At 47.1% G+C, this 27,828-nt stretch overlaps 1 protein-coding gene across 8 annotated transcripts in view; it reads left to right on the top strand.

The window, feature by feature from the left end:
• The window catches only part of FRMPD1 (FERM and PDZ domain containing 1), a 207,480-nt gene that overhangs the window by 86,594 nt on the left and 93,058 nt on the right, over positions 1–27,828 (top strand). For 4 of the 8 annotated variants that reach the window (XM_060199151.1, XM_060199149.1, XM_060199148.1 and 1 more), the window contains exon 1: positions 566–1,086. The exons of 3 other annotated variants lie outside the window; for them this stretch is intronic. The gene's annotated coding sequence lies outside the window, so the exon portion shown is untranslated. Of the gene's footprint in view, positions 1–565; positions 1,087–27,828 lie in introns of those variants that run through there. One more of the 8 variants, XM_060199150.1, reaches the window with a different exon arrangement.

Raw genomic sequence — 27,828 nt, 5'->3', positions numbered from 1 at the left:
GTCAAGGAGGGAGTTGATGTTTCAGCATGACAAGAGGTGTTCAGTTTGGACAGAAGCATGACTTTGGGTGAGAGGAGCGGAATGGTGGTGGGTTGGAGTTGGAGAAGTGAGTGTGATGGCCCAGGGGCCCAGAAGAGGTTTGAGTACAGAGGCACCGGAATTCAGGGAATTCCCCCAATTTTTGAGATTTAAAGAGCCCGTAACAAGATCAAGAAGGTCGAAGGAGGGCAGGGGAGATAGCATAATGATCATGCAAAAAGACTGGATGCCCGAGGTTCTCAATCCCCAGGTTCAATCCTCTGCACCACCAGAAGCCAGAGCTGAGTCGTGCTCTGATTTAAAAAAAAAAAAAGGAAGAGGAAGGGAAAGGGCAGGGGTGAGAACCTATACAAGTTCCCTGATGCCAAATATGGGTCCACCTCTTTCCTGTCCCTTTAGCTGGAGAAGTTTGCGGGCTCCTGGTGAGGGTGAGGGTGAAGGGGCGGGGGCGGGATTGTGTAAGTGGTGATCATCTCCTTCCCGCCAGAGCTCATTCGGAAGCCCGGGGGTGGCCGAGCTCGCACCGGTAAGGGAGGAGGGACAGGAGGTCTTTCCTTGGGACTCCTCAGGGTCCGGGTTCTGGCCTCACCATCTCAGGTCGGGGTGACCTTGGGGAGTCCCTTGCCTCCCGCGGCTTCAGTCTCCCCCAGGGGAACCCGCAGGTTGCCGCGTGCCCAGGCGGGGAGCCGAGCAAGCCGGCCCGGGTGGGAGCAGGTGGACCGCCCACTGCGGCGGCCCGGACCTCGGGGCTCCTCCCCCGGGGCGGGGGTCGCGGCGCGGGCAGCTGGCGGCCCCGCAGCTGCAGCCTCTGCACCTGCCGCGGCCAGACGGCGCGGGCGCCCCCCCTCGGGCTGCAGCCGCGGCGCGGGAGGCGGAGCCGGAGCCGAGCCGGAGCCGGAGCCGGAGCCGGAGCCGGAGCCCAGCCGCTGCAGGAGCCCTATCCGCGCCGGTGCCCTCCGCCCGGCGGGGCGGCCCCCAGCTCCCAGCCCCGAGCGTCTGCCCGCTGGGTCCGAGTCCGCGTACGCGCGGGCGGCGCCTCCCCTGCAGGTAAGCGCTCTGCAGGTCGCCGCGCCGCAAAGTTTTGGGGGCGACCGGAGGTCCCCGCGCCCCGGGCCTGCGCCTCCGGGACCCAGAGGCTGCCAGTCCCCGGGCTTCCGCCGCGCCGCCAGCCCCGGCCGGCTCAGGCCCCGCAGCGGTCCAGCCTGGGCGCCGCACCCAGGTGTCGCTCAAGTTTCCAGGTCTGCACGGTGCCGTGCAAAGGGCGGCAAAGCGGCCGGACTCGGGTGCAGCTGCCGGCGGCCCCAACTTTCCGGGGGACCTCGGAGCAGCCCACCCAGCCCCGTCTGCACCGCCGCACGTGGGCCAGGAGGGGGTGACCCGGAGGAGAGCACCCCACCCAAGCACCCTGCCTGTGTTGCCGTTTTTTTGTGAGTTGGGTCTCTCGAGGGTGGAGTCGGATTTTGGGACCCAGAGAAGTCATTTGGTGGGGAGTAGGGGGATGTCACATCGCTGATCTTCGACAGCTCTGGCTGAGGGTGGGGTGTTGAGTCTGTCTCTGGGAATAGAGGCCATGCTCGCAGTGCTGAAGGTCGGGACTCTGACTTCTGACGACTCCTCTGCCAAGCGCTTACTGCGAGACCTTGGGAAGCTCCCCTCCCCGACTTAGTCACCATCAAGTGGGAAGAGGGAGTGGGCACTAGGTGACCCTCGAGGTCCTTCAGCTGTAAACTCTCCAGGCTTCAGTAGTCAGGGTGAGTTTGGGGAGGGGCTCTACTACACTGAGAATCCTCCAAGCCCTTGCTAATGGGCGTTTATAAACTCAAGGAGGCATTTGCAGTTTGCTCTGGGAATCCTGAAATAGACATGGTCAGGATTGCTGGATGCCCGCCTTGCCTCCTCCTTCAGGGCTTTGGACTATCATAAAATATTCAGCGGCATAATGATTTCTTTTCCAAAGTGCTTTATAGATCAGGAAGCATTTGTGTTTGTGAGTCGACTGTTTTTGTAAAAACCTTAAAATAGTTGCTTGGAGGTGAGGGGTAATGTACTTTTTAAAGTGTCCCAATTGAGGCCAGAATCTACACCCCCCCCCCCAAAGTGATGGGTGAGATGTTTGCTAGTGAAAACCACATAAACTCACTGCAGAGGGGATGCTGTTCAGTCTTTGATGGGTATTCAGCACAGGCAAAGTTGGAGAGACAGAAATCTCCATTGGTGCATCTTTTCCCAGTTCGCTGAATCCTGAACACAAAATAGTCAAACATGACATCCTAGAAGGTGAACTTGGTTCTTATGCCCAATCTCCCGTCTGCCTAGCACTGCAATTAGCCTCTCCCCGCTGTGTGGGTGAGAGTCACTGCTATGAAAGGATTCTTATGGAAGTGATTTTATGATTTTATTTCCTTCCCAGGCTTCCTGGTGTTAAGTTTCAAGCTGATGAAACCAGAAGACTAGTGAGAGTGTTTGGAGGCTAGTAGGACAATGCAGTTGTGGTTCATGTTTGCCTTTCCCAAACTATACTCTGTAGTCAAAGCCAATTTGTCCTGAAGCTTTTATCTCTTCCAAGGATGTGAGTGCTACCACTCTTCAGCCTTCATTCTTGGGGGGTGGGGGGTGGGCTGTGGCTAGTGCTTTCTCACTTCCATATTTCAGGGGGAAACAAACAGACCCTACAGTCAAGGAGAATAGATTCTAGTGAAGGATGAACAGGATTTTTCTTATTTCTTTTCTTTTAGTATTTCTCTTTTAAAAAAATTTTTTTTATCTTTATTTATTTATTGGATAGAGGCAGCCAGAAATCGAAAGGGAAGGGGGAGATAGAGGAGAGAGACATCTGCAGCTGTGCTTCACCACTCATGAAGCTTTTCCCCTGCAGGTGGGGACCAGGGGCTCGAACCTGGGTCCTTGTGTACTTTAACTTATGAATGCTCCCAACCAGGTGCACCACCACCTGGCCCCAACAGGGTTTTTCTATTGTGTATTGTTGGATTCATCACCTGAGACCTCCTCGGGCATTGGGGAGAGCCAGTTCTAAGGTATAGGTGTGTGTGTGTGTGTGTGTGTGTGTGTGTGTTTGGGGTTGAGAGCTGCATCATGGGAAGTAGAAGATTTCAACAAGTGGTGAAAAGCCTCCTTTTAGGTCAAGGAATTGTAAGCAAAGGTACAGAGGCGGAAGAGGTGGGAGAGTACAGGGCCCAGATGGAGAGTAAGTCTGGGGGAAGCACAAAACAAAGCTGAACATTTCAAGCAGAGGACAACAGAAAGAGGTTCCAGACGCGCTCAGCCTATGCTCAAAGCCATACAAGTTTAAGAATGTTTGGCCTCAGCCTCACTCTCTCATTTGTACAAGAGGGCATAATAATTCCAAACCCACGAGGCCAAATGAGATCCCGTGGAAAGTGTGGGCACAGACAATTAATTGTCTGATGATGGCTACTTCCTGAATTCAGTGTATTAGTGTGCTCTGTAAGTGTTGCTAGCAAGTGTTGGAGTATATCGATGATGCCTTCTGCTTTACCAAGTGCGCAGCCTTAGAACCTCACTGCCGAAATGGAGTTCCTATGGCCATGTGTTAAGATGGTATTCAGAGGGTGCTCAGGTCAGACACAGACACCAGCCACAACCGGTGTCCTATAAATACTGCTGCTAGGTGCTAAGAGGCCTAAAAGGGGCTAAATGGAAAGGCACCTTCTTCCCACCAGCTTATTACTGCGTGCTCAAGGACCCTTAGTGTTGGCTATTGGGAATTTGCAGAGGAGCAGAAAGGAGACTCTGATGAAAGGCTAAAGAACATTACTATCTGTAGAGCTTCAAGCAGCATCATGGTAAAATTCTTCATGTGTTTCTTTGACAGCTACTCTGAGAACCCTACTATGTGCCAGAGATTTGTTCTAGGTGCTTCAGGAGTTTTATTAGGGATAAAAGACAAAATCCTTGCCTTCTGGGAGTTTATAATAAACAAGTAAGCAGATAAATAGAATAGTTATAGGTTTGTGCTAAGAATTGAGATGTGAATGGGAGGGAGATAGCCGTCTGAGGTTGAGCAGGAAAACCCTGCCTGAGTTGTTGAGCTAATGGAGAGAATGAGCCAGTCATGACTGGACCTCAGGGGAGGGGAGTCCGGGTCCATAAGCAGCAGCAAATGTAGACCCTGGCACTGTTGTAGGGGGCATGGGGGGGACAGGAAGGCCGATGTTTGCTTTCCCCCATTCCCAACAATGTTGAGGGGGAGGACCACCCAGAAATGGAAGTGGTTGCAGGTATAGGTGGGGCCTTTGGCTTTAAAAAGACGACCTTTGGGGGCACATTCTCTTTCTCCCAGGACCACCATGTGACCATTAAGCCTGTAAGTGGGTGAGGTCCCCTTCTTTCTCTCTCTTTTTATATAACTCTCTCATTCTCTAACACGTTTTGTTTTCAATAAAAGTTTAACTTACCTGAATAATCATGCTCTCCATCAATTCTTTGTAGGGATTATGAGTGACGAACTTTGGGAATGGGGGGGGAAGCCAATGTCGGCCTTCCTGTCCCCCATGTCCCCTGCTTCAGAGCCACACTATTTGAATTTGATCACTGGCCACTGGATTCCCTTCTCACTAAATATACTACATAGATTTTTTTTTCCTTAGTCTTCTGAGTTTCAGTTTTTTTCATCTATAAGTGGGATGGTAGTAGTTCTTACCTAATAGGGTTGTTATGAGATTATCAATATTCTAACATATATTAAACTATAAATTATATATATATATATAAAGTTAAGGTACATGTGTGAGGGAGTGGGGGGACTGTTCCAGGCAGAAGGAATAACATATGCGAAGGTCTGCAGGCATGAAAGGGTTTGGTGTATTCTAAGCTGTCTGATTAGGCATTAACCTTATGGTTAGTGGGAAGACTTCAGAGCAAGTGATTTTTTTTTCCTTTTTAAATATTTTTATTGGGGGGATTAATGCTTTGCAGTAAATACTGTTGTTGATACCTGTGTAAAAGTTCTTGGTTTTCTGCGAAACACTTTCACCTCAGCCTAGTTCTGCCTCCAGAGAGCAAGTGGTTTCTGTCCCTTCAGCCCAGAAGAAGCATGTTTTCAGAGGACTGAGAGCAGAGCAGCAGCTACAGCTCTCTCCCCTGCACTGTCATGTCCTCATCAGCACGGCCAGCTGCTGCGCCTGCTGCTTGGGGACATCCATTCACCATGAGCCCACTTCTTCAGAATCTCTTTCCTTTCCCTCTTTCATCTCTTTCTATCACTTCCCTCCATTTCCTGTCCTTCATTCTTTTCTCTGGTCCCTCCCTCCTTTCCCAGTCCTGCCTTCCCCTCATCTTCTCTCTCACTTCAAGCCCGGAAGAATAGTTCCCAGGGACACTTCACAAGTGGTGAAGCAGGTCTACAAGTGCCTATCTTTCTTTCTCCCTCTCTACCTCCTCTTTCCCTCTCAGTTTCTCTCTTTGTACTATCAGATGAAATGGAAAAAAGAAAGAAAGGAAGAGAGGGAGGAAGGAAGGAAAGAAAGAAAGAGGGAAGGGAGGAAGGAAGGAAGAAAGAGAGGGAGGGAAGGGAGGAAGGAAGGAAAAAAGAGAGGGAAGGGAGGGAGGAAGGAAGGAAAAAAGAGAGGGAGGGAGAAATGGAAAGAATAGTGCCCAGGTATTCAGTGATGTGTAAAGGGGTAGCCTGAGTGGGACTGAGCCCAGGATGGCACCAGTGCTGGCCTTGCTCACTGACTGGGATACCCAGAGACCAGCATCTCCCTCACTGGCCTGGGCTGCAAAACCCTTGACTGGGGAGCATAAGATTTCTGACCTCGCTCCTTTCTTACTTGAATCTAATCACCGAATCCAATCATTTTTATTCCTAAAAATCTTTCTTGAACATGTTCCTATCTTTTCATTTTCTTTGAACATGAGGTTTCTGGTTTTTTTTTCTTTTTTTCTACCTTAAAGTGTGACTCAGAGGTCTTCAGTGGGTTCCTTAAATATAATTTCTTTCTTTTTTTTTTCTTTTACTAATGCACTGCTCAACTCTGGTTTATGGTGGTGGTGCTAAGAATGGAACCTGGGACATCAAAGCCTCAGGCATGAGTGTTTTTTGTTTTGTTTTTTACATTATGCTATCTTCCCTGCCCCTGTATATGAATGCTGAAATTCAGAGCCTGAAACCCTGCAGACATCATGGACTGTCTTCAGTCTTTTCTCAATCTCTTATCTCACCCACCTTCCACTTAATCTTTTCCATCCCCCAGGTCTGTCTCTCTCTCTCTCTCTCTCTCTTTCTTTTTTTTTAAATTTCTTTATTGGGGAATTAATGTTTTACATTCAATAGTAAATACAATAGTTTGTACATGCATAACATTTCCCAGTTTTCCATATAACAATACAACCCCCACTAGGTCCTCTGTTTTCTTTTTTTAAATATTTATTTATTATTCTCTTTTGTTGCCCTTTTTTATTGTTATTGTAGTTATTGTTGTTATGGATGTCATTGTTGTTGGATAGGACAGAGAGAAATGGAGAGAAGAGGGGAAGACAGAGGAGGAGGAGAGAAAGACAGACACCTGCAGACCTGCTTTATGACTCCCCTGCAGGTGGGATCCAGGGACTCAAGCCGGGATCCTTATGCCAGTCTTTGCGCTTAACCCGCTGCGCTACCGCCTGACTCCCTCCAGTCAGGACTGGAGGCTCAAACCCTGTTCCTCGTGCATGTAACATGTGCTCTCAACCAGATGTGCCACCACCCATCCCCACCTCAAAGGATTGTTTTGTACAGCTATCCACATATGTGACCATGGCTCTAAGAGCTTTCTCTTCCTCTCCTCTTTTTTTCTTTTTTCACCAGGGACCCGCCCCCCCCCCCACACTGGGGTTCAAGTACCTGTACAACAAATACACTCCTTTCAGTGGCCATTAAATTTTTTTTTTTAATTTGATAGGACAGGAAGAAATTGAAAGGATAGGGGGAGACAGAGAGGGAGAAAGAGAGACACCTGAAGACCCATTTCACCACTTGTGAAACTACCCCCCTGCTGGTGGCAAGCAGGGGCTTTGAACCCAGTGCCTGAGCATGGTAATGTGTGTGCTCAGCTGGCTGTGCCACTTGAGAGCTTCTTCCGGAAGGCGGTGTGGCCCAGAGCAAAATGTTCCAGAGGCAGAGAAACTGTCTCATGACGAAACAGTAGAGGCTTTGGGAAACTTCTTCATAAGTAGAAAGGCGGCTGCCCATAGTGGATAGGTAGCCAAGTTTACTTATCTGGGGGATGGGTGGGTTAGGTCCCATGCTGGTTGGGCGACATATGCCAGTCCCTGTTCAGGGAGCCATTATGCTGGGCTAGCTTCATGGGCAGGAGACAGACAACCAGAGACTCATGGCTGAGTTGGGCAGCAGTATCTCTTTATTCATGTGGAACGCAGCACAATCTAAGCCAAAACTATAATCACAATCCTGTCCTTATATATACTCGCCAAGTAGGGTGGAAACAGGGTGTGACGTAGAGAGGGTGGTGCGAAAAGACAGTGGTGGAAATCAGGGTGTACTACGAGAGGGGGCGGAGCAAAAAGACATCATGAACCAGTGGGGATTAAACCAAAGCCCTGCAGGCAGGGCGGTGCTTAGTTAACAGTGGTTATGGAAACAGAATACAGTGTTAAGCAGGGGGCATTAAACCAATGAAACAGAAGGGGTTTTAGAAGCAAACCAACAAGGCGGGAGCGTGGCCTTCGGACCTCTACCCCACAGCTCTTCAGGAAGAGATTGGTCCTCGTGCATGTTTGAGCTGTGTTTACAGCTGCACTGGGTTGATAAAAGCCTGCAGTTTTTCCAGGGATCTGAAAGAGTTTGAGACCAACCAGAAACAGGTGGTGATGCTCCCGGGCTGTGGTTCTCAGCATCACCACACCAGACACCAGCTCAAAATGAGGTTCCTCCACTTGCTGAAAACTGGATGTGATGTTAAAGATGAGTCTGATCTTTTTGAAGTTCTCTTTTCAACATGGCTGAGAAAACTTATCTTAATAAAATTCAAACCTTCAAACTATATAAAATGATACATTTTTTTTTGCTTGTTTAGAAAAAGGCCCTTTGGGGCGGGGTGGTGGTGCATCTGGTTTAGTGCACATGTCACCATGCACAAGGATCTGGATTTCTCACCTGCAGTGGGAAAGCTTCACAAATGGTGAAGCAGGTCTGCAGGTGTCTCTCTTCCTCTCTGTCCCCCCTCCCCTCTTAATTTAAGGCTGTCCAGCCAATAAATAAATAAAGACAATAAAAATAAATAATTGAAAAAAAGATGAAAGAAAGAAAGAAAGAAAGAAAGAAAGAAAGAAAGAAAAAAGAAAGAAAAAGGGTTCTTTACCATACCAACAAATCTGGTATGGGACATTTTCAAATACCAAATACACTTGTGTAATTAACCTAACTCTGTTTTTTTGTGTTTTTTTTTTCCTTCAGGGTTATCGCTAGGGTTTGGTGCCTGCACTATAAATCCATTGTTCCTGTAGCCATTTTTAATTTTTTTTTATAGGACAGAGAGAAATTGAGAGAGGAGGGGGAAGATGGAGAGGGAGAAAGAAAGACAGACCCCCTGCAGACTTACTTCACTGCTTGTGAAGCAAGTCTGCTGCAGGTGGGGAGCTGGGGGCTTGAACCAGGATCCTTTTGTAGGTACTTGTGCTTAGTACTATGTGCATTTAACCTGGTATGCCACCATGCAGTCCCCTAAAGCTCATCATTATTATTTTATTATTGGCTAGAGACAGAGAAATTGAGAAGGGAGGGGGAATAGAGAGGGAGAAGGCTGGGGAGACAGCATAATGGTTATGCAAAAGCCTTTCAATCCTGAGGCTCTGAGGTCCCAGGTTCAATCCCCAGCTCCACTATAAGTCAGAACTGAGCAGTGTTCTGGTTCCCCCCCCCCCCTCTCTCTCTCTCTCTTTCCCTTTGTATCTACTCTTTCTCATTAAAATAAACTAAATAAAAATAGTACAAAAAGAAGAGAGAGGGAGTGGGACTGTAGTGCAGCAGGTTAAGCGCAGCTGGCACAAAGCACAAGGTTCGAGCCCCCGGCTCCCCACCTGCAGGGGAGTCACTTCACAAGCGGTGAAGCAGGTCTGCAGGTGTCTTTTTTTCCCCCTTTCTGTCTTTCCCCTCCTCTCTCCATTTCTCTCTGTCCTATCCAACAACGACAATAGTAACTGCAACAATGAAACAAAGGCAACAAAAGGGAATAAATAAATAAAACAAATATTTAAAACAAGAAGAAGACAGACCCCTGCAACCCTGCGTCACCACTTGTGAAGCTTCCCCCCTACAGGTGGGGACCAAGGCCTTGAACCTGGGTCCTTGTGCACTGTAATGTGAGCACTCAACCAAGTGTGCCACCGTCCAGTCCGGCCTGGCCCTTCCTAACTCTGTATATAACATTTTATTTATGTACAGCTTTTGCAGCTGTATTTCCACTATAACCTGAGATATGTGTCCAACTGAATATACATTTGTGGAAACAGGGTAACATCGTCTTAAATTTGTTTTAGTAATGACAGTATATGGTGCAGCTCTGCAAAAATGATTTTTTTCTTTTTCTTCCCCCTCCCTCCTCCTTTTTTTTTTTTATTAACTATTTGTCTGAAGGACAACCAGGAACCCAGTTTAATGCTTGGCTGATTGATGTGTAGGCAGTAGCCATTATTTTCACTGAAGTGACACTATGTTTTCAGGGACCCACCTGATGTTTGGAGGCCTTTTTGCCCGTGGTTAGAAATGGTTCAGACTTCCAGTCATTTCACAAGCTGGTTACTAAATGATGTGCTCCCTTAATACTGGGTCTGCTGGAAGAAAGGGGGAAAATACACTAATTATAGGCTAGGAAAGATCTGGTGGTGAATCTAAAAGTAGAAAAGAATGTTCTTTTGACCTCTCTTGAGGAATGACCTGAGTAGCTCAGCCATTTCAGTAAAAGGGTAACATGGCAAATTTTCAAAATCCTGAACGGAAAGAGCTTCAGAGGAATTCGTCCAGATGTTCTCTGAGATTTTGATTTAAGAGAAGACAGATGTGCAGGCAGAAGAAAAAGACTGCTTCCTGTTCTCCAGAGTATGTGGCATGACGTATAGGATCCAGAGTTTGTTCTATAGAACCTGGGACAACAGTCCACACCACCCCACAACTAACCTCTGGGTGAGCTTGCATGCATTAACATAATTAAGCTTCCTAGTTTCTTTGTTTCAAATTTAGAATTAAGAAAAAAAAAACAAAACCCAAGTGATTATTAAGATAAAGAAGAGGGGACCATTTATTTGTTCTTATATAAATAATTCAGTTGCTAGCCATAGTCTACCCTGTATGGGTTTAACCCAGGTGGCCAGGACTCCCCTAGTTCTGGGAAATGTGCTGTTAACTCCTGCCCAGGTTAGAGGGTGATGTCTGCGTTCAGATACACTCTCTCTCCCTAGGGTGAGGGGCGCATTTTCTGCACAGAAGCAGGGAGAATAGGCGGTTCCTCTTCCTAGCTTCTTCCTGGCTCGTTGCAACACTTAGTTCTTCATACAATAGTGTGATGGTTTCCTTTGTGAGCCTGTGCCCTGTCTGTACTCCTGTACATCTAGATTCAAGCAGGGCATTTTACAAAACATTTTAGCCAGTGCTTATAACCTTCAAGCAGGGTTACCAACTCCGGAGATGACCCAGCGCAGCCTTTTGTCTGGAGCAGGAATTCCCCTAGCACGCTCCATGCCTCTCTGCTCGCATCTGCCAGTCCCCAAAGCATCCCCACTTCTCTGTCAGTTGGCTCTGCTCTGTAGAAAGTTCTTCATTATACTGAACCGAACTCTTCCCTCCGGGCACTTGTGGCCCCTTTGGACTTGACTCTGCCCTTTGAAACCCCCACCCCTACCCCACCCCCAAAACGATCCAGTTCTTCCAGTTCTTCCTATTCCAACCATTCCAGCCATTTAGTTATTCAAAGACAGGAATCAGGGTCCGGAATCTTCCCTTCTCTAAGCACGATGCCCCAGTTTATCCAGTCCCCTGAAAGGACAGAGCTAAGAATAGAACACATCTGTGCAGGTGGGGCCTCAGCATAGGGGTTGGGGAGGTGTTAAGGGGATGTGGGTGGAGTCCGGAGATTTCCCTTAGAGGCTGTCCTTATATTAATTAGTGGAGCCTGTGGCCTGGGGGGCCCCTCAGAGTTGCCTGTCAGCTTCTGGGCACTGAATGGGGCCTCCGGGCAATTGAATGCATGCTGGTATGGGGAGACTCAGGAGGCTGTGGGGGAGAGTGTCCAAAACAGTGACTGGGAAAAAGTGGTCCTGAGTGTGTGGCTCCTCTTGGGACCCCAGACCCCCCAGCAGCTCGAATACTTCTAAGGTGTTTATGTTGGTTTCTCGCAACTGCTGTAACAAACCACCACCAACCTTAAGTTCAAAACAACAGAGATTTAGTCTTTGGCCATTTGGGAAGGCAAAAGTTCAAAATCAAGGTGTCCACTGGCCACACTCACCCTGGAGGCTCCAGGGGGAGAATCCACTCCTGTCTCCTTCAGATCCAGGATGGAGGGAGGAGCATTCTGTAACTCATGGTGCCTTCACTTGGTGGTTTGTTCCTCCTTGGTCACGTTGCCTTTTCTACTGTGTCAAACCTCTCTGCTTCACTTTCTACAATTGAAATAATATAGCATCATAACATTATGTAAGTTTCAGGTGTGCCATTGAAAATTAGCATGTGTATAGACTCCATAAAGTTCACCACTGGAAGTCTGCTGAACTTTATTTTACTTTATTTTCAGATTTGGGCATTTGCACATGTGTAACTTCACAGCTCCTGATCACTTTTCATTCAGATAGACAGACAGACAGACAGACAGACAGACAGACCACAGCACCTCCCACTTGGTGACCGAGTTTAAACCTGGACACGTGCACAGCAAGGCACGCCCCATCAGCTGGACTATCTTTCCAGCCCAGGTCTGCCTCTCTTTTATAAGAGCACTTACTTTTGAGTTTAGGGCCCACCTGAATAATCTAGGATGAGCATCTCATCTGGAGACCTGTACACCTGCACTTTTTCTACATAACTTTTCTAAATGTCTGTTCCTGCAATTAGGATATGGTTTACTTTTAGGGACTGTAAACATTTTTTTCAGTCTTCTAACTACCTTTGTGATGTCTTTTTCTCTCTCTGTTTAAAAATATATTTATTTATTATTGGATAGAGACAGAGAGTAATTGAGAGGGCTGGGGAAGATAGAGAGGGAGAGAGACAGAGACACCTGCAGCCCTGTTTCACTACTTGTGAGGCTTTCCCCATACAGGTTGGGACCAGGGCCTTGAACCTGGGTCCTTGAGCACTGTAATGTGTGTGCTTAACCAGGTGCACCACCGACTGGCCCCTGAGGATATTTTCTCTCAAGTCCATTTCTCCATAGTCACTGGCCTCAGTTTTGTTCTGCATATTTCACATCTCTTTCTTCTTTCCTTCCCCATCCTGACTTCTACTCTCATCATTCTTACTCCACAAGGTAGGGTTCAAGGAATAGGTCACCCAGGGCAACACAGTCTTTCTGGTCCAGCCCTTCACCTTCACCAGTGTGCTCAGCTAGTCAGTGGAGGTTTGATCAATGGTATTCGAATGTAAAAGCTAGGCTATGAAAATATCTTAGATTTGGGGGAGGTTGCACAGTAAATATGTTCTGGGCCATGGGACACAAAGAGGAAATTTTAATGTATTTGGAATTTCCTTCTAATTCAGTCGTACACTGGCTCACTGAATTCTCAGTGCTCAGTCTAGGATGTAGCATAGTGGATAAGGCATTGGATTCTCAAGCATTAGGTCCCAAGTTCAGTGCTCAGCATCTATATGCCAGAGTGGTGTTCTAATACTCTCTCATAAGTAAACAAATATACCTCTCTTTATTAAAGATTTTATTTATTTATTAATGAGAAAGATAGGAGGAGAGAAAAAGAACCAGACATCAGTCTGGCACATGTGCTGCCAGGGGTCGAACTCAGGACCTCATGCTTGAGAGTCCAAAGCTTTATCACCGCACCACCACCCAGACCACAAATATACCTTTTTTAAAAAAATTGTTTAAGTATATTTTATTTAATAGGGCATAGAGAAGTTGAAAGGGAGGAGAGGTAGAAAGGAAGAGAAACACCTGCAGTGCTTGCTTCTCTGCTGTGAAGCTTCCCCACCACCCACCCACTGGTGAGAACTGGGAGCTTGAACCTGAGTTCTTGTGCATGGTAACATGTGTACTTACCCAGATGTGCCACCACCTGGCCACAACAAATAGATCTCTAAAAAGGAGAAGGGGGGGTAGGAAGAGGAGGAGAAGCAGAAGCAGAACAGAGGAGGAAGTCTCCTCATTGCCTGTGTATGTATATGTTCCTGTAAAAGTCAGGAAATGATGCTGTGAAGCCCTAAGAAGGATGCTGTAATGGATCTTGCCCTGTAATCAGACTGTTTCACATGTGGGACCTTCATTCTGCTGCCAGCCTTTGGACTATCCAAATACAATGCCCAATAAAATACCCCCCCACACACAAAGTATATGCACCACTGTGTTTGTAGTTGGCATTCCAGAGTGCCAGCGAGTGAGCAGGAGTGTTCTGTCTGGGAAAACTGGTGGAAGGTGAGGGAGAACGGTGGCCCCAGAGGGCCTGGCATCAGGCATCCAGAATCTCTACTCATGGCTGTTGTGCTGTTCCAGACTGCCAGCTCTCCTCTGTCCAAGTCCCCTCCTGCACTGCTGCTCCTCTCAGTTCAGTGTGCTTGCTGAGGTAGGCTGGGCAGTGATGGGGCAGGAGGGCTGGGGAGGAGGGAGGGACTCCGATGACTCAGAGGTGCTGCCCTACCTGCAGCTGCAGCAAGTCAGTATAGGCTGGGGTGCTGCCTGGTACAGGGACCCAAGGAGCACAGCAGAGGGCTGACTGTATCTCAGGCAAGAAAGAGCCAAGGTTGCCAGCAGAAACTGGTATTTGTACTAAGCCCTAATAGCTGAGTAAGAGAGGAGGAGTGGTAAGATAGATAGAACATTATGCCCAAAATGCCTTTTTCAGTGTCCCCACCAGGTTTCCAGATTGTCCCCTCTCCCGTCATCCAGCTGGGCTTGACATGGAAGAAACTCAGACTTGAAAGGGACCTTACCGAGCATCTAGTCAGGCAGCTGTCTCAGCCACAAAGCACGAAACGCTAAGGGCTCAGAGGAGAGCTGAGAGATCTCTGCTCCTCCTGCGTGCTTGCTGCATTTAAAAGACAGTGATTTCCCATTCCGACAAAGTTTGCTGGATGTAGCTGCCTGGAAAAAGCCTCACGTCAAAATGTCCCACTATGTCTGTGAAGCCTTTTTAGGGCTGAAGGAACACCCCCCCCCCCAATCCCATCCCATCATACCTCCAAAATAGCACTCACCAGGCTGCATGGGTACAGAGTGTTTCCATGTAGCCCACCCCACCTGACTGTGAGCCCTGCCATGCTCCTCAGTCCAGAGCCAGGAAGGGGGCTGGGCCCTGGGCAGAGGCATGGCGGCATACGGTGATGAGTGAAGTGAAGCAGTATGAGTGATGACTGCTTCCCACTGATTCCCGTGGAATCAGCCTCCCAGTTACCTCCTTTGCTGCTCTCACAGTCATAAGTGGTATCCCCACTAAGCACAGAGCAAACAGACTTCGGAGATGCTCTGTGCCATGCACCTTCTGCAGTGGATCTGACCTGTTGCCAAGTAGTAGCAAGGAGGTGGTGCCTGCTCTCTCGGGGAGCGTGGGGGAGGCTGCAGACCTAACTTTCAGCCGCCCAAGCTGCTGTCTTCTGTCCTGGGACACAGCCAAACCCATCCGTGAACTTGCTCACTTGGTCCAGCTGGCTCTTGCTCGGTACCCGGTAGACTGAGAATGAGGATCCATGAGGCAGTGTGGCTTAGGAGGAGTGTCTGGGCTTTTGACTCAGACAGAGTTTACTAGCTGTGTGATTCCAGGCACAGTGTTTGCTTCCTTATTTAATTGATCCCCTGTTAAGTGCTACACTTACAGAAAAGTGTCAAATGGATAGGAAGGGGAATTAAAACAATAAGTAGTAGAAAATTAGTAGTTCATTTCCTTTTCATGTTGACTGAAGGAAGTAGGCTTGTTTTGTGTGTTAGAGGCTGTTTCAGACCAAACTTAGTGTCTACCAAGTTGTCGTTATTTCCAAATCCCTTCAATCATTTTCATTCTCTCTTCTACATACCAAGTGCCACCATCCTCCTGTGTGTATTTGATTCTTTCCCTGTTTCTCCAGTAGGGTCTCCTGTACGTTTTCCTGTTTGTGGGTTGGGTTATTTCTAAAGTCCTTTATAACCCTGACACTGCATCCAGTACTATTACTACACAGATAGTAGACCATCCCTCCATATATGGAGGATGATGTTCTAGGCACATAGGATGGAGAAATAATCTTGGGTAGAGATCACAGCCCAGTGTGGGTGTAGATAATCCAAGTAGTGTGAGGAATACTATGGGAGAAACCCAGAGCCGGAGACAGCGGTGAGATACCATCTCACGCCGGTGCATGTGGCTCACATCAACAAGGACAGACCTAAGTGCTGGCTGGGATGTGGAGAGAAAGGAACCCTTCTACAGTACTGGTGGGAATGTAGCGTTGTCAGTCAGCTGTCAAAAACAGTCTGGAGGTTCCTCAGAACTTTAGAAATGAACTGACCACATGGTCCAGCAGTTCCTCTCTAGGTCTCTAAAGAGCACAAAAGCACTTGTTTGAAGAGATATATTCACATCCATGTTCATCTCAGCACTGTATGCAATAGCTAAAGTAAGAAAAAACAAAATAAACAAACACCCCCCCAAGTTTTCAGCAGTGGAAGAATGGGTAAGAAGGATGTGGTGTGGGTAAAATCTCGGTAAGAAAGATGTGGGGCTGGGTGGTGGCACACCTGCTTGAGCGCTCATGTTACAATGTGCAAGAACCTAGGTTCAAGCCCCCAGTCCCCACCTGCAGGGGTAAGCTTCACAAGTGGGGAAGCAGTGTTGCAGGTGTCTCTCTGTCTATCCCTCTCTACCTCTCCCTTCCCTCTCGATTTCTGACAGTCCCTATTCAATAAATAAGTAAAGAAGAAAAAAATTTTTAAAAAGCAGAATGAAGTATTAATCAGCTATAAGAAAAAACGAGGCCTTGGGGAGTCAGGAGATAGCGCAGCGGGTTAAGCGCACATGGCAGCAAAGCGCAAGGACCGGCGTAAGGATCCCAGGTCAAGCCCCCGGCTCCCCACCTGCAGGGGAGTAGCCTCACAGGCAGTGAAGCAGGTCTGCAGGTGTCTGTCTTTCTCTCCCCCTCTCTGTCTTCCCCCTTTTCTCTCTGTCCTATCCAACAACAACTACATCAGTAACTACAACAATAAAACAACAAGGGCAACAAAAGGAAATAAATAAATATTAAAAAATATATTTTTAAAAAATGAGGCCTTGCCTTTTGTTATAAGATTGATGGAACGGCAGAGGACTGTGCCAAGAGAAGTAGGCCAGAAGGAGAAGGACATACTGGGTGACATTGTCCAGATAGGAGACCTAAGCCACAGAGCTGGGCAGCAGAGGAAGTCTTTATCAGCAGATCTGAGGCAGTAACGGGGCAGGGAAATGGAGGTTAAAATGGAATTGGAGGTCTCTGCAGTGATGGAGATGACACTTTGCTGAAATACTGGTATATATTTTGGGGAGATGTGAAATTGACCCCTTGAGACCAAACTGTCTCATAAAACAACATTTCTCCAATAATAATCTTTTTTAATTCAAGAGTGGAGAAATCTGAACCAGAACAGGGAAGGACTAGCCACTTGAGGAAAAGATTATCTAGAAACGCTTGTTGTCTATGTGAAGCAACAGTGGTGGGGAGACTGTTTATTCCCAAGTGGGTACCAGGTGCTCGAACCTGGGTTCTTGTGCATTATAACGTGCACTCAACCAGGTGCACCACTGCCTGGCCCCTGAACTGAAATTCTCACTATGACAAATCCCAGCAAGAGATGGCTTGTATTAGCAGCCTTCTCTCCTCTTTCGCACCTCCTGGCTTCGTGTGTGTGTGTGTGTGTGTGTGTGTGTGTGTGTGTGTGTGTGTGTGTGTGTGTGTGTATCAACTTGAATACATTGACCTTTATTCACAGAAGCTCTTGGGAGACACAGTACAGTTTGACAGGTACCTTTTGTATGCTAACTGAGAAATGTCTAGGTACATGCAGAATTACACCCCTAAAGAGAATTAATCCATCTTTTGCTGTAATTGTCTCCAGAAGCTAATTTTCAAAGACAGTTCCAATTTTCGCAGCTCCTTGGATGACAGTTCGATGCAGCCAGCCTGTGTGTTTTGGTTCCTTCTCTTGGATTTTTCTGCCTAACTTAATCTGGTTAAATTCGATAAGCTTTTATTGATTGCTTACTATACATTAAACCCAGTGTTAAGTGACTAGATGTACAAGAGAATATCTCCATTTTTTAAAAAGCTTCTTTTCTAAGTGAACTAATAAGAATCATGCCTAAGAGTCAGCAAACAGAGCCATGTATCTGCCTGGCAGGTCTGTTTCAGTGCCCGCCCCGCCCCACCTCTTCTCCCAGCTCCAGGCAGAGAGGTGTGAGAGGTGCAGGCTGAGGCGTCTCTGGGGGAGTCTGCATTAGAGCAGGCCCGGAAATGTACTCCAGACTTGAGGTGCAGGAGGGAGAGAGCTGTTGAGTAAATTCAACATGAGCTGACTGACATTCCAGTTGCAGCCCTTATTTGCATGTCTTAATAGTGATTAAAAAAAATTTTTTTATTTATAAAAAGGAAACATTGACAAAACCATAGGATAAGAGGGGTACAACTTGCACAATTCCCACCACCAGACCTCCGTATCCCTTCCCCTCCCCTGATAGCTTTCCTATTCTTTAACCCTCTGGGAGTATGGACCCAGGGTCATTGTGGGATGCAGGAGGTGGAAGGTCTGGCTTCTGTAATTGCTTCCCCGCTGAGCATAGGCATTGACAGATTGATACATACTCCCAGCCTGCCTCTCTCTTTCCCTAGAGGGGAAGGGCTCTGGGGAAGCTGAGCTCCAGGACACATTGGTGGGGTTGTCTGTCCAGGGAAGTCTGGTTGGCATCTGGAACCTGGAGGTTGAAAAGAGAGTTAACATACAAAGCCAAACAAATTGTTAACCAATCATGGACCTAAAGGCTGGAATAGTGCAGATGAAAAGTGTGTGTGTGTGGTGGTGGTGGGGTTCTCCATTTTGTAGCTAGCTAGTAGTATTTACATGCCTTAAAACCAGTGACTTTGATGCCAGCATGATGCCAACCAGACTTCCCTGGACTGACGACCCCACCAATATGTACTAGAGCTCCGCTTCCCCAGAGACCCACCCTACTAGGGAAAGAGAGAGGCAGACTGGGAGTATGGACCGACCAGTCAACACCCATGTTCAGCGGGGAAGCAATTACAAAAGCCAGACCTTCCACCTTCTGCATCCCACAACGACCCTGGATCCATACTCCCAGAGAGACAGAGAGTGGGAGGGCTATCAGGGGAGGGATGGGATATGGAGATCGGGTTGTGGGAATTGTATGGAGCTTTACCCCTCTTATCCTACGGTTTTGTTAATGTCTCCTTTCTTAAATAAATAATTTAAAAAAAAAGAAGATAGCCAAATGGCCTACAGACATAAAAAAAATGTTCAAAGCCACTGGTTTTAGTAGTGATTTTTAAAGTAGACGCCTTAACACACAGTGCTGCTTAGTATGCCACAGGACCGTTGCACTGATAAGCCTTTTGCCTCACCCACTCCCTCTCACCTGGGGAGGCTCAAACCTGCGTGGTGCACGTGGCAAAGCAGCCACTATCCAAGTGAGCTATTTTGCCAACCCTATTCAGTTCAAGCATATTTCTTTCCACTGTTCAGGCCTCACTGATTTCTCCCTCTGCTGGCTTCTCATAGTGTTTTGTTTTCTTCTTCTTTCTATTTATAAAATGGAAATATTGACAAGACCATAGGATAAGAGGGGTACAACTCCACACAATTTTCACCACCAGAACTCTGTATCCCATCCCCTCCCCTGATAGCTTTCCTATTCTTTATCTCTCTGGGAGTATGGACCCAGGGTCGTTATGGGGTGAAGCAGGTAGAAGGTCTGGCTTCTGTAATTGCGTCCCCACTGAACATGGAGGCTGGCATGTCGATCCATACTCCCAGCCTGTCTCTCTCTTTCCCTAGTGGGGCAGGGGTCTGGGAAGGTGGGGGTCCAGGACACATTGGTGAGGTTGTCTGTCCAGGGAAGTCAGGTCGGCATCGTTGGTAGCATCTGGAACCTGGTGGCTGAAAAAGAGTTAAGAAATAAAGCAGGACAAATTATTGACTAATCATGAACCTAAAGGCAAGAATATTGCAGATGAAGATTTGGGGTCTTTGTTTTGGAAAAAGCTACTTTAGGTATATTCCAAGGGACCCATGATTTTACTAGTTTTTGTCTAAGCCTGAAGTCTAATATACAGGTGGAGTTTATTCTTCTAAGTATGGTGATTGGAGTATGATAGAACTTCCCAAAAGAAAGCCAATGAATGAATGGATGGGTGAATAAATGGCTGATCATTGGGTTGAGTCTGACTTGTGGGCTGGAACTCTGAAACATTTGCTGAGAAGAGAGCAGAGGGCACCAGAGTGTAAGTGTGGGTGTCAGGTGCCGAGCAAGGAGCCTGCTGGGCTCTCCTTGGAGGTGGGGTGGGGAAATGCTCCTGGGAAGGAGAACCGGATGTCAGATTTCTGAGAAATAGAAGCATACAGAAAACAAAAACAAAACAAAACAGAAAACACCTCTGGGGAAAAACACTGTAGGCAATAAACATTTAGGGAGAAGCCTGCCTCTGGATACTGAACGGAGTGCAAATAAAAGCAACACTGCCCCTTTTATAAATCTATAAAATGGTCAGCAGTGGCCATGAGAAAGCTCGCCTCATGGAGGGCTCACCCTGCACACAGAGGGCTCTGGGTCCCAGCCCAGGCACCACAGGGAACACCATGGACAGCGCTGGAGGAGCAGCATGGATGGGGGACAGTATTGTGAGCTGCTGCCTTTCTCTCTCAGAAATAAAGAATAGAAAACCAGGCTAGGGAGGCTGCTCTGGGGGAGGCCCTGGGCAGGAGCTATGGTGCCTTAGTAGAGTGCTTACTTTGCATGCGTGAGGCCCTGGGTTTTGTCCCAATAGAACATAAAAAAATAAATAAAAATCAGCCTTGGGAGATAGCATAATGGCTATGCAAAATGACTTTCGTGCCTTAGGTACTAAAGGTTCTAGGTTCAATCCCTAGCACCACCATAAACCAGAGCTGAGCAGTGCTCTGGTAAAAAGTACATAAGTAAATAATAGATAAACAAACAAAAAATAAAATAATAACATGAAAATGTTCCCAAGAGGTAGCACATTTGATACAGCACGTGCCTTACTAAGCATGAGACTCTGGGTTCAAGCCCTGGCGCCATAAGATCAACAAACACCAAGAGCAACAGTGAAGGTGCTGTGGTGAGATGTGTCTCTTCTTTTCACTCCTCCTTCTCTATCTGCTCTCTCCCTCTCTGCCTTTCTAAAGAAAATAAAGAATGAAAAAGAAACCAAACTGGGGAAGCTTCTTAGGAGTAGTGTTGCACATGCAAGAGGCTCTAGGTTCATTCACTGGCACCACGATTAGATGATACTGATGATGATGAATCAGTAAACAAATTGGTACGAGTAAATAAAGATCATTAAAAAAACAAGAAGCTTTGTGAAGCTTTTCCCCTGCAGGTGGGGACTGTGGGCTTGAACCCAGGTCCTTGCCCATTGTAACATGTGCGCTCAACCAGGTGTGCCACCACCCACCTCCTCATGACATATTTTTATATGTTCTTCTATGCAAAAAAAAAAGTGTCATGACTTTTCTGACAACCCAATATTATGTCAAGATGTTTCTCGTGTTATTTGTAATACAGATAACATTGGCAAAATAAATTAAATGTACAGCAATAACGGATTAACTTTAAAATGGCACCTCTAGAGGGCATAAGAGATGGGGTGTGGGTGGTGGTGAACCTGGCTGAGCGCACATGTTACAGTGCGCAGAGACCTGGCTTCAAGCCCCCGGTCCTCACCTGCAGGAGGAAAGCTTCACTAGGGGTGAAGCAGGGCTGCAGGTGTCTCTCTGTCTCTCTTGCTCTCTATACTCCCCTTCCTCTAGATTTCTGGCTATCTCTATCATACAAGTAAAGTTAAAAATAATAATAATAATCAAAGAGTAAGACAGGGAGAATGTTTATATTACGTTGTTCTAAGAAGAAAGTCAGGCTGCAAATCAGTCTACACAATAAATTTCCTATTATGTTGAAAATGTATATTCCCACACAGATAGGTTTGAAGGGTAATTGGTAATGTATAGACTATAGCAAACTGATCTCATTAATTTTTTTTTTCCAAAGAAGAAACAGTTCAGAATGCACACACGTTCATTCCTTCTGTGGCCGGGGCAGGGAAAGTGGGTGTTGTAAGAGGAAAGATAAGCTACTGAAGAGCATCGTTTGAGCTGCCAAGGGTGAAAAGCAAGGTGCGCACACCATCTATCTCGCAGATTTCAGACAGGTAGGGTTTTCATAATGAGAAGTGGCCTAGGGTCCATTTGTGTGAATGTATTTATAGAAGCAAACACTTTAGGGAAAGGAAATAGATTGATTTTTTTCCCCCTTGAACTTTTTTGAAATTATTTTTTCCACTCCATTTGTAACTGAGCCCAGGAAGCTATTCTTATTTCTTCCTTTCTTGGGCAGGGTGTTAAACCTAAAAATGTTAACTGGCTGAGGATGTGGGTTTTGCTAAGGTGATCCCTCCTGCAAGTTCTTAGTGGACTCTTTCCGGTCTTTGAAAAAATGGCTGTCATGAAAGACCACCCGTGGAGACCTGCTTTGCTCTTCTCCCTGACACATTTTACCTCCACGTCCTTGGGGTTTGCCTCAAGTCAGAAACCACCCCTGCAGAGTTGTCGATCAGCCATCAAACCACACGGAGTGGAGTCTGGAGAGTATCTGTGTTGGGTACTGGGCGCTGGGCGCTGGGTGCTGGGCGCCGTCAGTTGGAAAGGTTTATTTAGAAGCCAGTCTGGCATCATCTTATCTTGTGGACGTAACATTAGTCTGCAGAAAAAGAGATCAGAGCTGGGTAGAATCTCTTTAAATATTAATTATAGCGATGCCTTTTGCCACACGCCTACAAAGAGCTCTGAGCATTTTGCAGACATTACCTCATCATTCATTTTCACAATGTGCTTGGGTGAGAAACTGATGGCAAGTACCACAGTCTCTGTTTGGGGCAAATATTTGAGATAGCTAAAATAAACTTCAGGGAAACCTTGACCAACAGAGGAAAACAGAAAAAGGATTTGGGGGGTGGAGGGAGCTCATCTTTCACGCTTGTCCTCTATTTCCTGCGCACAAAGATGTCTTTCTGCAGTTTGCTTTACCAGCAGTCGTTTGAGTGTCTGCTGTGAGCAAGGTGCAGTGCTAAGCACCGTCACTAGAAGTACAGCTAAATTCTGTGGTCCCGCTTCAGGCACTGGGGGACATGGCTTCTGTCTGTTGTTCTCACCCTAAATCTTTCCACCCTACTTCGCATACCCTTTGTCCCCCACATCCTTCTTTTTGAACTGGTCTTTGTATTAGCCCTGTCTCATCTTCCTTCTATGAACTGTCTGTGCCCCTCTCCCTACCCCTCCAGGTGTCTCCCTCCTCTCCTTCACAGCCTGCTCAGCCCCTGCCTTGACATTACCCTCTGGGAGCCACAGCTGGATGTGAGCTCCCATCATTAAACTCGCAGACACTCCACCAGCTTCTCTGCTATAGTCCTCACTAACTTTTGCTTTATATTTTCGTGATTTGTGAATACCCATTTGATGCTGTTTCGATATTTTTGATTGTAGGGATGGTCTAATATCTCTCTCAGTCAACTTGCCCACACTAGATAGATGTACACATACTTGTAGAAAGAAATGAAATGGGTATAGTTCCAGACTCCCAGTCTGTGCAAAGCCCTTAGAGTGCAGAAAGTGGTCATTGATAGGACTTCCTCCTTGGGACTAAAACATAGCACTCCTGCTAGGATGCATGCTTTCCCATGCCCCACGTGGGTATACCACAGCACTAGGGAAGCCCCAGTGTGTAGTATCTTTCCCTCTCTGAAAAACTAAAGAATGAAAAGTCAGTGGGCATGGTGACATTACGCACGCACAAGGCCCCAGTACCACCAAAGAGGTGGGGAGGCTAAAACTCCTCTTTTGATCCTATTCACTGAAGCCCCTCACGACCTACAGGCCTGTTCTGTGCTCTCACTGCATCGTGCTGATGCCATCTTTCACTTAATACTTGTGAGTTGAGACTCATTCTGCCCTCATTGCATCTAGGGAGGAACAGGGGCAGACAGACAACTGGAGCAGCGTTAAGAAGGTTACCTGTGGGGCCAGGGAGAGGACGCAGCCTGCTGGAGAGGCAGCTTGCATGCCCAAAGTTTCAGGGTTTGCAGATTCAGTCCCTGGCACCATCTTATATCAGAGCTGGGCAGTACTCTGGCTCTGTCTCTCATTCCCCCACTCTCCTTTTCTTTTCTTTTCTTTTTTTTTTTTTTTTTTTGCCTCCAGGGTTATCACTGGAGCTCGGTGCCTGCAACACGAATCCACTGTTCCTGGTGGCCATTTTCCCCCTTTTGTTGCCCTTGTTGTTTATCGTTGTTGTGATTGTTATTGTTGGCACTGTTGTTGGATAGGACAGAGAGAAATTGAGAGAGGAGAGGGAGACAGAGAGGGAGAGAAAGATAGACACCTGCAGACCTGCTTCACTCCTTCTACAGGTGGGGAGCCAGAAGCTCGAACCAGGATCTTTAAGCTAGTCCTTGCGCTTCACACCATGTGCACTTAACCCGCTGTGCTACCACCTGACCCTCCCCTTTTCCCTCATAATAAATAAATAAATAAATCCTTAATAGAGCACATGCCTCCCTATATGTTGATTACCCTTTCTCACCTCTGCTGTGCATGCCATCTGCACTGCCTAGGACCCTGGGACTTCTGAGGACCCTGTGAGGAGCATCCTCTGTGCATGTGCTGGCATGGGGGCAGGGATTGTCTCAATATTCCACCTGTGGCAGGCTGTTGAGGCTGGACAGGTTATTTAATCTTCCTGTGGCGTCATTTCCCCATCTGTTAAGGGGCGATAATGTGCTTGAGGGTGACCTACCTCCCTGGGCCACTGCGAGGCTTATCGACTTAATACTGTTGCTTTTAACTTTCACCAAAAGACTGGCTGTGCAGAACCAGCAGGAGACCAAGCAGAGAATAACCTCTACTGTCACAAGATGGGTGTTTCGTGAGGCCTCGGGCGTCATCTTCAGTGTTGTCCTTGGCACAGAAAAAACCAGCTTGCCAATCAGAGGCACCTAGGTTTGTTTTTTTTTTCCTCTCTTGGATGGTTCAAATAGCTGGAGTCTTGAGGATGAGACTGTCATCTGGGGGGCTCCTGGGCCTGTCATGCTGAAAGCAGAGAGGCCCAGCTACGGCTGCCGCTGCACCAGCAGATAAGTGGGGCCTGAGCCACCAAGAGACCAAGAGCTTTGCCTGCATGGTCCTGCCACCAGTTTTACTTGTGTTCACTGATGAGCTCAAAGAAGGTCATTTGATATGCACATTCTTGTGGTCCCCAGCCATGGGAGTGTGGGTTTGTTTTTTTTAAGCATTTTATTTATTTATTAATTTTCCCTTTTGTTGCCCTTATTTTTTTAATCATTGTAGTTATTATTGTTGTTGTTACTGATGTTAGATAGGACAGAGAGAAATGGAGAGAGGAGGGGAAGACAGAGAGAGGGAGAGAAAGATAGAAACCTGCAGACCTAATTCACCGCCTGTGAAGCAAACCCCCTGCAGGTATGGAGTCGGGGGCTCGAACCGGGATCCTTAAGCCAGTCCTTGTGCTTTGCGCCACTTGTACTTAACCCGCTGTGCTACTGCCCGACTCCCGAGAGTGGGTTTTTTACTGTTAAAAATCACTTTAGGTTGGGAGGCTCAGGAGGGGTGGGGTGGAGGGGTAGCGCCAGCGTGAGAAAAAGGGGCAGACTTCATTCCTGGACGCCAGGCTTCAGCTTTGCGGGAATGGTGAGTTGACTTTTTTTTCCCCACATTCAATAGCATGTCTTGTTTTTTTCTAGTCTGGTTTTCAAGTGTAATGTCTTTGCTGTTTATGTGTGTGTGCTTGAGCACTTAGCATTTTGTGAAATGTGTTTAAGCAAAGGTTCTTTGTCTTCGTAATTGCCCTGTTTGTATTGGCTGTGAGCGCTTCTCTCATTTAACTGGTAATTTTTTCTAGGGTTTATTTGGATTTCTTTTTTAAAAATATATTTATTTTTTTATTCCCTTTTGTTGCCCTTGTTTTCCTGTTGTAGTTATTATTGTTGTTGTTATTGATGTCATTGTTGTTAGATGGGACAGAGAGAAATGGAGAGAGGAGGGGAAGACAGAGAGGGGGAGAGAAAGACGGACAGAAAGATAGACACCTGCAGACCTGCTTCACCACTTGTGAAGCGACTCCCCTGCAGGTGGGGAGCCGGGGGCTCGACCCAGAATTCTTGTGCTTGGTGCCACCTGCGCTTAACCCACTGCACTACCACCTGACTCCCTATTTGGATTTCTAATTGCATTCTCTTTCATCATTTTACATATAGATGGGATCATCATGAAAGATTTTTAGAGCTAAGTTGTCAATAGGGTCTCAAAACTGACATCACAGGCTGTGAGATCTGATACTGGAGATTCTGGAGTTGTGGAGTTGAATCTCTGAATTTATTTTTTTAAAGATTTTTAAAATATTTATTTATTTATTCCCTTTTGGTGCCATTGTTGTAGTTACTCTTGTTATTGATGTCGTCGTTGTTGGATAGGATAGAGAGAAATGGAGAGAGGAGAGGGAAGACAGGGAGGGAGAGAAAGAGACACCTGCAGACCTGCCTCACCGCCTGCGAAGCGACTCCCCTACAGGTGGGGAGCCTGGGGCTTTCGAACCGGGATCCTTAGGCCCGTCTTTGCGCTTTGACGCCACGTGCGCTTAAGCCGCTGCGCTACCACCCGACTCTGGTCTCTGAATTTCTGAGGGTGCAGTGATATCCTGAGAGGACAAGCGCATGTGGCCTTTGGATGCACATTTAACTTGTGACAGAATCAGGTCTCGAACTCCATCACTGATAGTTCACTAGCCTCCCCTGTGGAAGTGAATTATACATGAGAAAGGAAAACTAATCACCACCCGATCTCACTTTTCAGTGTGCCTTAAGCTAAGTGAAAATGGGTCTGGTAGCTTCAGAAGTGCCAGTCTTGGCCATATGCCACAGCCAGTCCTTCTCCCTTGAATCCCGTTACTCATTTGCAGGTCTACTTGGATGACCCTTAAAGTGTGGCCCCTTTCAGAATCACCCCAAGTTTGTTAGAAATGCACATGCTTGGGGCTGGGTTGGGGATGAGGGTGGGTAACAGCACCCCTGGTTGAGTGCACATGTTACCAAGTGCAAGGACCCAGGTTCAAGTCCCTGTCCCCACCTTCAGGGGAAAGTTTCACACGTAGTGAAGCAGTGCTGTAGGTGCCTCTCCTTCTCTTTCTCCCTCTCCCGTCTCAAATGCTCTCTGTCCTATCAAATAAAAGAAAAGGAAGGGAAGTTGGGCGTAGCTCAGCCCGTTAAGTGCACGTGGTACAAAGTGCAAGGACTGGTGTAGGGATCCCGGTTCGAGCCCCCGGCTCCCCACCTGCAGGGGAGTCACTTCACAGGTGGTGAAGCAGGTCTGCAGGTGTCTATCTCTCCCCCTCTCTGTCTTCCTCTCCTCTCTCCATTTCTCTCTGTCCTATCTAACAACAATGACATCAGTAATAACAACAATAAAACAACAAGGGCAACAAAAGGGAATAAATAAATAATTTTTTTAAGAAAAAGGAAAAAGAAGGAAAGGAAAGGAGAGAAAAAAAGTAAATACACATTCTCAGCCCCACCTCAGGTCTAGGAAAACAGGTTCTGAGAATAGAACCTATTTGCATTTTAACAAGTCTTCCAAGTGAACCTGCACTCAGGAAAGTCTGGAAGCCACTGCCTGACAGGACCTAGGACTTAGATCACACTCTGCCTGTATTTGGTTGCTAAGAAGTGATGCAAGTTGTATCTTTTTTTTAAAATTTCTTTGGGGGGGGGATTAATGGTTTTCAGTCAACAGTAAAATACAGTCATTTGTACAGGCACAACATTTCCACATAACAATACAACCCCCACTAAGTCCTCCTCTGCCATCAGGTTCCAGGACCTGAACCCACCCCCACCCCAGAGTCTCTTACTTTGGCACAATACACCAGCTCCAGTCCAGGTTCTGCTTAGTGATTTCCCTTCTGATCTTGTTTTTCAACTTCTGCCTGTGAGTAAGATCATCCCATAGTCATCCTTGTGTTTCTGACTTATCTCACTTAACATGATTTCTTTGAACTCCATCCAAGATGGGGTAAAGAAGGGGAATTCACCATGAACCTGAGACTTTGGAGTCTCAGGAATAAGAGTCTTTTGGAGCTCCAGTGGCGCTATCGGTTAGCACGCAGTATTTATATGGAATAAGAGTCTCTTTGCATAACCACTGTGCTATCTACCCCTGTTCACATTTAGCAGTCTTCCACATAACAATTCAGCCCCCCTCCAGGTCCCCCTCCGCCATCATGTCCCAGGACCTGAACCCTCCCCCGACCCCAGAGTCCTTTACTGTGGTGCAG

The sequence above is a fragment of the Erinaceus europaeus genome, chromosome 10 (genome assembly GCF_950295315.1).
Source record: "Erinaceus europaeus chromosome 10, mEriEur2.1, whole genome shotgun sequence".
NCBI lineage: Eukaryota > Metazoa > Chordata > Mammalia > Eulipotyphla > Erinaceidae > Erinaceus > Erinaceus europaeus.
Note: the sequence above shows the minus strand (reverse complement) of the source record. Positions and strands in the feature narration are given on the sequence as shown.